Here is an 8,880-nt window from a genome sequence, read left to right on the forward strand (position 1 = left end):
TCATTGCTAGAGGGATGGAATTTAAAAATAGGGAGGTTATGCTGCAGCTGCATAGGGTGCTAATGAGGGCCTGCCCAGTGAGGGCAAGCCCATTCGATGTTTTTAAGGCAAAAATGGATTTTTGAACTGTCCGGGAATTAAGGGTTATGGGAGCTGGTGGGTAAGGGGAGCTGAGTCCTAGAAAAGATCAGGCATGATCTTATTGAATGGAGGAGCAGGGTCAACAGGGCCAAATGGCCTATTCCTATTTCTTACATTCTTCAGTACAGGTTAGGTGGGTTGGACATGCTGAATTGCCGATAGGGTGCATGGATGAGCTGGCTAGGTGGATTAGTCAAGGGAAAAGCAGGTTTATGGGGATGGGGTATGGAGGTGGGCCTGGGTGTAATGCTGTTTGGAGGGTCAGTGTGGACTTGATGGTCTAAGTGGATTTGCTTCCACACTGTGGAGATTCTATGATACTTCAGTAGCTACATTTTACCAATCAGAAAATGACCAATTTATGCATTTTCTGTACTTATGCAGCAGACTTATCTTCTACCTGTGATAATATTTAGTCTCATACTCCATGAGCTGCTAGTTTGTGCAAGAAACCTTTGTGTGGAACTTTTGACAAATGCCTTCTAGAAACAATGTAAAGTATGTCTAAAGATTCTCCTTTTACAGAGTCATGGAGTCATAGAGATGTGCAGCATGGAAACAGACCCTTCGGTCTAACCCGTCCATGCCGACCAGATATCCCAACCCAATCTAGTCCCACCTGTCAGCACCCAGCCCATATCCCTCCAAACCTTTCCTATTCATCAAAGAACTCCAATAAAATGGTTAAACATAATTACCCTTTTGCAAAACCATGCTAATACTTTAAGGATTATCTTGAGTTTTTCTAAGTGCCCAGTTTTAACTTTAAAGATGACTCTAACACCTTCCCTACAACAGATGTCAAGGCAATTGGTCTATAGTTTCTTTTTTCTGCTTTCCTCCCTTGAATGGAGGAGTTATATTTACTACTCTCCAGTTTGATGGAACATTTCCAGACTGTAGCAAATTTTGGAAAATTAACATTAACACATCTCCTAGCTCATTAGTCACCTGCTCTAAGACCTTCAGATTACGTCTGTCAGGGTCAGGGACTTGTCAGCCCACAACTCCAAGAATTTGCTCTGCACCTCTTTCAAAGTGACTTTATTTTTTCTGAAGTTCCTTTCTCTCTTCCACCACTGATTTACAGCGATTACTTACTTATTTTACTTGTCTTTATTATTGAGAATATAAAACATTGTTCATTTCATCTGCTATTTCCTTTTTTGTCTTTCAACTCTCCAATTTGCACACTCTAGCAGAGTGATATTTCCTTCACTTACTCTTTTCCTTTTAAAATGCCTGCAAAGTCACTTGCTATCCACTTGTATATTTCTAGTTCACTTCTCCTTGCCCACTAATTTCTTTCATTTGATTTAATCTTTTCATCATTCTCTGCTGTTAATTACATTCTAATCATTTCATCTGCTCTGTATCTTTGCATGTTTATATGCTTTTTGTTAATTCTTTTGTTATATGCTTTGTTCATTCTTTGTTAATTAACCACAGATGATGGGTTCGTCACTTAAAATTTTTCTTGACAGTAATTCTGAGTATCTTTAAAGATCCCCTCAAATGTCTGCCATGGCTTCTCAATGGATCTATCTCACTAGCTTACCTTCTCATTCGCTCCAGGTAGTTCTGTTTTCGTGCCCATGTAATTACTATTGTTTAAAATTTAAAATACCTATTCTTCTTCTTTTCAAGCTGGGTGTAAAATTCAATCAGGTTATTCTTGCTACCATGTAGTGCCTTTACTCTGAGTCTTGAATTCATCCTGTCACATTGCAAATGCCACAACTAGTATAATCTGCTTTCCCCTTGGTTTAAGAATGTGCTGCTCTGGGAAACTACTGCAAAAAGATTTTATGAACCCCTCTTCCAAGATATGACCAGCAATCTGATTTCAAGATTTCACATGGATTAAAAGCACCCATGATTATTGCCATATCTTATCATAAGCACCCAATATTTCTCCATGTATACTTAGTCCTACTTTGTGATTGCTGTTAATCAGCCTGTAAACCTTTCCCAGTATCAACTTCTTTCCCTTGTTACTTATTGTCTTCAGCCAAACCAATTGCACATTGTGATCTCCCAAAACAAAGTCATATCTAACTATTGCACCAAAGCTATCCTTGATTAACAGTGCTACTCTTTCACTTTCTTTAACCACAATTACTTAGAATTGTGTTTTAAGGGTGATTACTCTCACTTTTAGTATGTCTTTCCTGTTTTTCATAATTTTTATTCAAATAAAATCATTTGCTTTGGTTTTGTTCTCCTTCCTTGGTAGTATAATGTGAGGTGCTGCATTTTAGAAAGACAAATCTTAGCAGGACTTATACACTTAATGGTAAGGTCCTGGGGAGTGCTGCTGAACAAAGAGACCTTGCAGTGCAGGTTCATAGTTCCTTAAAAGTGGGGTCGCAGGTAGACAGGGTAGTGAAGAAGGCATTTGAAACACTTTGCTTTATTAGTCAGAGCATTGAGTATTGGAGTTGGGAGGTCATGTTATGGCTGTACAGGACATTGGTTAGGCCACTTTTGAAATATTTTGTGCAATTTTGGTCTCCCGCCTTAGGAGAAGGATGTTGTGAAACTTGAGAAGATTCTGAAATTATTTACAGGAATGTTGTCAGGGTTGGAGGGTATGAGCTACAGGGAGAGGCTGAATAGGCTGGGGCAGTTTTCACTGGAGTGTCAGAGGCTAAGAGAAGTTTATAAAAGAGAAGAGACCGTAGAGAAGTTTATAAAATCATGAGGGGCATGGGTAGGGTAAATAGACAAGGTTTTTTCTCTGGAGTGGTGAAGTACAGAATTAGAGGCATAAATTTAGGGTGAAAGGGGAAAGATATAAAAGAGACCTAAGGGGCAACTTTTTCATCCAAAGGGTGGTGCGTGTATGGAATGAGCTGCCAGAGGCTGGTACAATTGCAATATTTAAAAGGCATTTGGATGGGCACATGAATAGGAAGAGTTAAGAGAGACATGGGCCAAGTGCTGGCAAATGGGACTAGATTAGGTTGGGATATCTGGTTGACATGGACAAGTTGGACCAAAGGATCTGTTTCCATGTTGTACATCTCTATACTCTATGATATATTCAATGAACCTCTGTTTCATATTGGATTGAAGAAAAAAATAGCTTCTGACATTTTCATTCTTTTACATAGATCATTATGTTATCAGTAAACTACTGTTCTGGATGGTATTAAATTTGCTGAATGTTAGGCCTAAACCTGCCCAGGTGATTGAGTATTGCATCACAGTGTTGATAAACTTTGTCGATGGATGGAAGGGCTTTTATAGGTCAAGAGATTAAACATATCATCATGTACCCGATCTCAGCCCTGCTCTAGTCAATTGTTGAAGAGCTGTTCTAATTCAGCTTTTTGTCATTGGTGACTCCCAGGATATTAATGTTGGGGGATTTGGTACCATTGAAGGAAATTTTATTTTTGAATGATATTGAATGCTGTGCAAGCATTCCACACTCCTGACCTGGGATTACAAAAAGCTCAGTGGTAGAAAATGGTTGGACCAAGGACATTGCTGTGCAGTTAATAGCCTTAGGCTGTCATGGCATCTGACTGGCAGACAAGATCTTCCTTTATGTGAGTAATGTGCCTGATCATTGGAGGTATTTCTCTTCTACTTCTATTGACCTCAATCTTCCTTGGACTCCTTGGTGTCGACAGTCGAATGCTGTCTAGATTTTGAGGGTATGTACTATTGTCTATTCAGTTGTCATAATTTATTTGCATCTGGATCAAGTTTTGGAGTTCTGGAGTCAAATATTTCAGGAGAAACATGAGCTGAGAATCAGTAAGAAGGTTAGTGGTAAATAAGTGTTAATGGTGGCAATATCCAGGATTTTATTTGTCACTTCATTGATTAGATGACAAGATCATAATTGATCAGATCAGAATTATTCTGTTTTGTTGTTGGTAATATACCTCTGCAATATCTCACATTGTTGGGTAGCAGCAGATGTCATCAAATTTACTGGAGTTGAGGTACTTGGTTCTTCGTTGGAACTCTGACATTATCAGGACCCACAGTCTTTGCTGAGTCCAATGGTTTAATTGTTTTCCAGGTTTCCTGGAATGACTGAAGCTAGCTTTATGCTGTCATTTACAATGGTGTGGAATTCAGGAGAAGGTGAAGGAGGATGTTTAAATTTTTACTTTCAGATTTTGTCCCTATTAAGAATTGCAAGGGATCTGTATTCATAAAACTTGAACTTTTGCACACGTGACATAATGATCAATACTTCCTCATTGAGCTTGAAACTTAGTACTGAACTCCTGTCCTTTTGTATGTTGTATTTTTCTGATATATAAGATATTCTTTGTGCATCTTTGGGTTCCAATTTTTTTCAATACGTATATAAACTTAACTATTGTGTAAAATAAATTACTGGCCTAAACTTGGTGCTTTATTTCCACAACTGTTGCAACTTTATTGTGAGTTTTTCTTCTAATTTCCAATTGGCACACAATTTCCAGACTTTCCATTTGTATTCTAGTTTCAACACTATGTAAAGATTTCTGTCTTACTTGAGTAACCTAACTCAAGAAGCTGTGTTGAACTTTTTCAATTGCTGACTTGTTTTTCTCTCTAACTGTTGGCTATAGTCAGCATCAAAATGATTTCACATAGCTCATCTGGAGCAGATTATAATGCTTCATGCGTTATGTTCAATAATTCTTCAGCAAGCTGAGGACATAACTTGCTGTTTCATCAAATGTTCATTGTTCACTCCAGTTACTGGCCTGTTTTAACAAACGTTGTTCGTTGCTGACTTAGTTTCTTAAATAATATATTATCACACCGTGTTTGTTTTCAATGTGCCTCAAAGCATTACTTACACACTATAAACCTATTATTATCCAAAGAGGGTGGCTGAGTTCAAATTCAAGGTAGAATTTCTGTTTAAGTTGGGCCAGCTGAATTGAAATCCAACATTCTTGTTCCATAGCTGCATCTGTCTGTTAATTCTCCCGAGTGCTTTGGTAGTTAGCAGCTGTTATAAACAACTACTTGCTTCAGCTAAATAATTGTGGCTGTCATTTGTGAATGTAACTGGAACTTCCATTTTGATGTTAAAATCTGTTCCGTGCATGAGCCCTGTGCCTCATTAATTATTTCAAGGATGCAGCCAAATTAATAGTGACCTTCAAGATGTTCTTTCTTGGCTTGACAGTTTGAAAAAGACAGTTTGATATTTGAAATTTTTTTCACAGAATCATAGAGATGTACAGCACAGAAATAGACCCTTCAGTCCAACCCATCCATGCCGACTAGATATCCCAACCTAATCTAGTCCCATTTGCCAGCACGAGGCCCATATCTCTCCAAACCTGTTCCATTCATATACTCCTTCAGATGCCTTTTAAATGTTGTAATTGTATCAGCCTCCACCACTTCTGCCAGCTCATTGCATACATGCACCATCCTGTGTATGAAAACGTTGCCCCTTGGATCACTTTTATATCTTTCCCCTCTCACCCTAAACCTATGCCCTCTAGTTCTGGACTCCCCCACCCCAGGGAAAACACCTTGTCGGTTTATCCTATCCATGCCCCTCATGATATTTTAAAATCTGAGGTCACTTGTCACCTTTGACGTTCCAGGGAAAACAGCCCCAGCCTATTCAGCCTCTCCCTGTAGCTCAAATCCTCCAACCCTGGCAACATCCTTGTAAGTCTTTTCTGAACCCTTTGAAGTTTCACATCATACTTCTAATAGGAAGGAGACTAGAATTGCATGCAATATTCCAAAAGTGGTCTAATCAATGTCCTGTATAGCCACAACATGACCCCCCAGCTCCTATACTCAATGCTGTGTCCAAAAAGAAAAGCATGGCAAATGCCTTCTTCACTATCCTATCTACCAGTGACTCTACTTTCGAGGAGCTATGAACCTGAACTCCAAGGTCTCTTTGTTCAGCAACACTTCCTAGGACCGTACCATTAAGTGTTTAAGTCCTGCTTAGATTTGTTTTTCCAAATGCAGCACCTGGCATTTATCTAAATTAAACTCCTAGTCCTCAGCCCATTGGCCATCTGATCAAGATTCCGTTATAATCTGAGGTAACCTTCTTCGCTGTCCACTATGCCTCCAATTTTGGTGTTATCTGCAAACTTACTAACTATTCCTCTTATGCTTGCATCCAAATCATTTATATGAATGATGAAAAGAAGGGGACCCAGCACTGATCCTTGTGGCACTCCACTGGTCACAGGCCTCCAGTCTGAAAAATAACCCTCCACCAAATCCCTCTGTCTTCTACCTTCAAGGCAGTTCTGTATCCAAGTGGCTAGTTCTCCCTGTATTCCATGAGATCTACCTTGTTAATCAGTCTCCCATGGAGAACTTTGTGGAACACCTTGCTGAAGTCCATATAGATCACGTCCACTGCTCTGCCCACATCAGGCCTCTTAGTTACTTCTTCAAAAAACTCAATCAACTTTGTGAGACATGATTTCCCAAGCACAAAGCCATGTTGACTATCCCTAATCAGTCCTTGCCTTTCCAAATACATGAAAATCCTGTCCCTGAGGATTCCCTCCAACAACTTGCCTACCACCAATGTCGGGCTTACCAGTCTATAGTTCTCTGGCTTGTCCTTACCACCTTTCATAAACAGTGTAATATACTTGTCATACAGAGGATTGTAATATCTCAGATCTATTTTATGATCCTTCTCAACTGTCTGAGTTTCAGTTCCATAAAGGAAGGCTTTCATGGAACAAAGATTGTTGCATCACAGAAGGAGGGTATTTGACAACTTGTGGCGGTGTTAATGTGGTTTTCTGTCACTTGTTTCCTCATCTGTTAATCCCTGACCTATCTGCTCATACAGTACTTTTCAAATGATGTTTTAGTCTTTACCTCAAAAGGCATTTATAGCAAAGCATCACTGAATTCAGCCCCCACATCAAAAATGTTCCTGCTCATTTCCTCTAAGGCACGAACATCTCCATATCGTTTTCCCACCCCTCCCTTCCCCCCTCTCCTTTTCCCCCTCTCCTTTCCCCCCTCTCCTTTCCCCCCTCTCCTTTCCCCCCTCTCCTTTCCCCCCTCTCCTTTTTCCCCCTCTCCTTTTCCCCCTCTCCTTTTTCCCCCTCTCCTTTCCCCCCTCTCCTTTTCCCCCCTCTCCTTTTCCCCCTCTCCTTTCCCCCTCTCCTTTTCCCCTCTCCTTTCCCCTCCTTCCCCCACTCCTTTTCCCCCTCTCCTTTTCCCCCTCTCCTTTTCCCCCTCTCCTTTCCCCCTCTCCTTTTCCCCCTCTCCTTTCCCCCTCTCCATTTCCCCCTCTCCATTTCCCCTCTCCATTTCCCCCTCTCCATTTCCCCCCTCTCCTTTCCCCCTCTCCTTTTCCCCCTCTCCTTTTCCCCCTCTCCTTTTCCCCCTCTCCATTTCCCCCCTCTCCATTTCCCCCTCTCCATTTCCCCCTCTCCATTCCCCCTCTCCTTTCCCCCTCTCCTTTTCCCCCTCTCCCCCCCTCTCCTTTCCCCCTCTCCTTTTCCCCCTCTCCTTTCCCCCCTCTCCTTTTCCCCCCTCTCCATTTCCCCCCTCTCCATTTCCCCCTCACCATTTCCCCCTCTCCATTTCCCCCTCTCCTTTCCCCCTCTCCTTCTCCCCCCTCTCCTCCCCCCCTCTCCTCCCCCCTCTCCCTCCCCCCTCTCCTCCCCCCCTCTCCTTCCCCCCTCTCCTTTCCCCCTCTCCTTTCCCCCCTCTCCTTTCCCCCCTCTCCTTTCCCCCCTCTCCTTTCCCCCCTCTCCTTTTCCCCCTCTCCTTTCCCCCCTCTCCTTTCTCCCCCTCTCCTTTTCCCCCTCTCCTTTTCCCCCTCTCCTTTCCCCCTCTCCTTTTCCCCCTCTCCTTTTCCCCCTCTCCTTTTCCCCTCTCCTTTTCCCCCTCTCCTTTTCCCCCTCTCCTTTTCCCCCTCTCCTTTCCCCCTCTCCTTTTCCCCCTCTCCTTTCCCCCCTCTCCTTTCCCCCTCTCCTTTTCCCCCTCTCCTTTTCCCCCCTCTCCATTTCCCCCTCTCCATTTCCCCCTCTCCATTTCCCCCTCTCCATTTCCCCCTCTCCATTTCCCCCTCTCCATTTCCCCCTCTCCATTTCCCCCTCTCATTTCCCCCTCTCCATTTCCCCTCTCCTTTCCCCCTCTCCCCCCTCTCCTTCCCCCTCTCCTTTTCCCCCTCTCCTTTTCCCCTCTCCTTCCCCTCTCCTTTCCCCCTCTCCATTTCCCCCTCTCCATTTCCCCCTCTCCATTTCCCCCTCTCCTTTTCCCCCTCTCCTTTTCCCCCTCTCCTTCTCCCCCCTCTCCTTCTCCCCCCTCTCCTTCCCCCCCTCTCCTCCCCCCCCTCTCCTCCCCCCTCTCCTCCCCCCTCTCCTCCCCCCCTCTCCTCCCCCCCTCTCCTTTCCCCCCTCTCCTTTCCCCCCTCTCCTTTCCCCCCTCTCCTTTCCCCCCTCTCCTTTCCCCCCTCTCCTTTCCCCCCTCTCCTTTCCCCCCTCTCCTTTCCCCCCTCTCCTTTCCCCCTCTCCTTTCCCCCCTCTCCTTTCCCCCCTCTCCTTTCCCCCTCTCCTTTCCCCCCTCTCCTTTCCCCCCTCTCCTTTTCCCCCTCTCCTTTTCTTCCCCCTCTCCTTTTCCCCCTCTCCTTTTCCCCCTCTCCTTTTCCCCCTCTCCTTTTCCCCCCTCTCCTTTTCCCCCTCTCCTTTTCCCCCCTCTCCTTTTCCCCCTCTCCTTTTCCCCCTCTCCTTTTCCCCCTCTCCTTTTCCCCCTCTCCTTTTC

This window comes from Chiloscyllium plagiosum, unplaced genomic scaffold, assembly GCF_037043375.1.
Source record: "Chiloscyllium plagiosum isolate Xiang-an unplaced genomic scaffold, Cpla_swu_hap1 HiC_scaffold_23, whole genome shotgun sequence".
NCBI lineage: Eukaryota > Metazoa > Chordata > Chondrichthyes > Orectolobiformes > Hemiscylliidae > Chiloscyllium > Chiloscyllium plagiosum.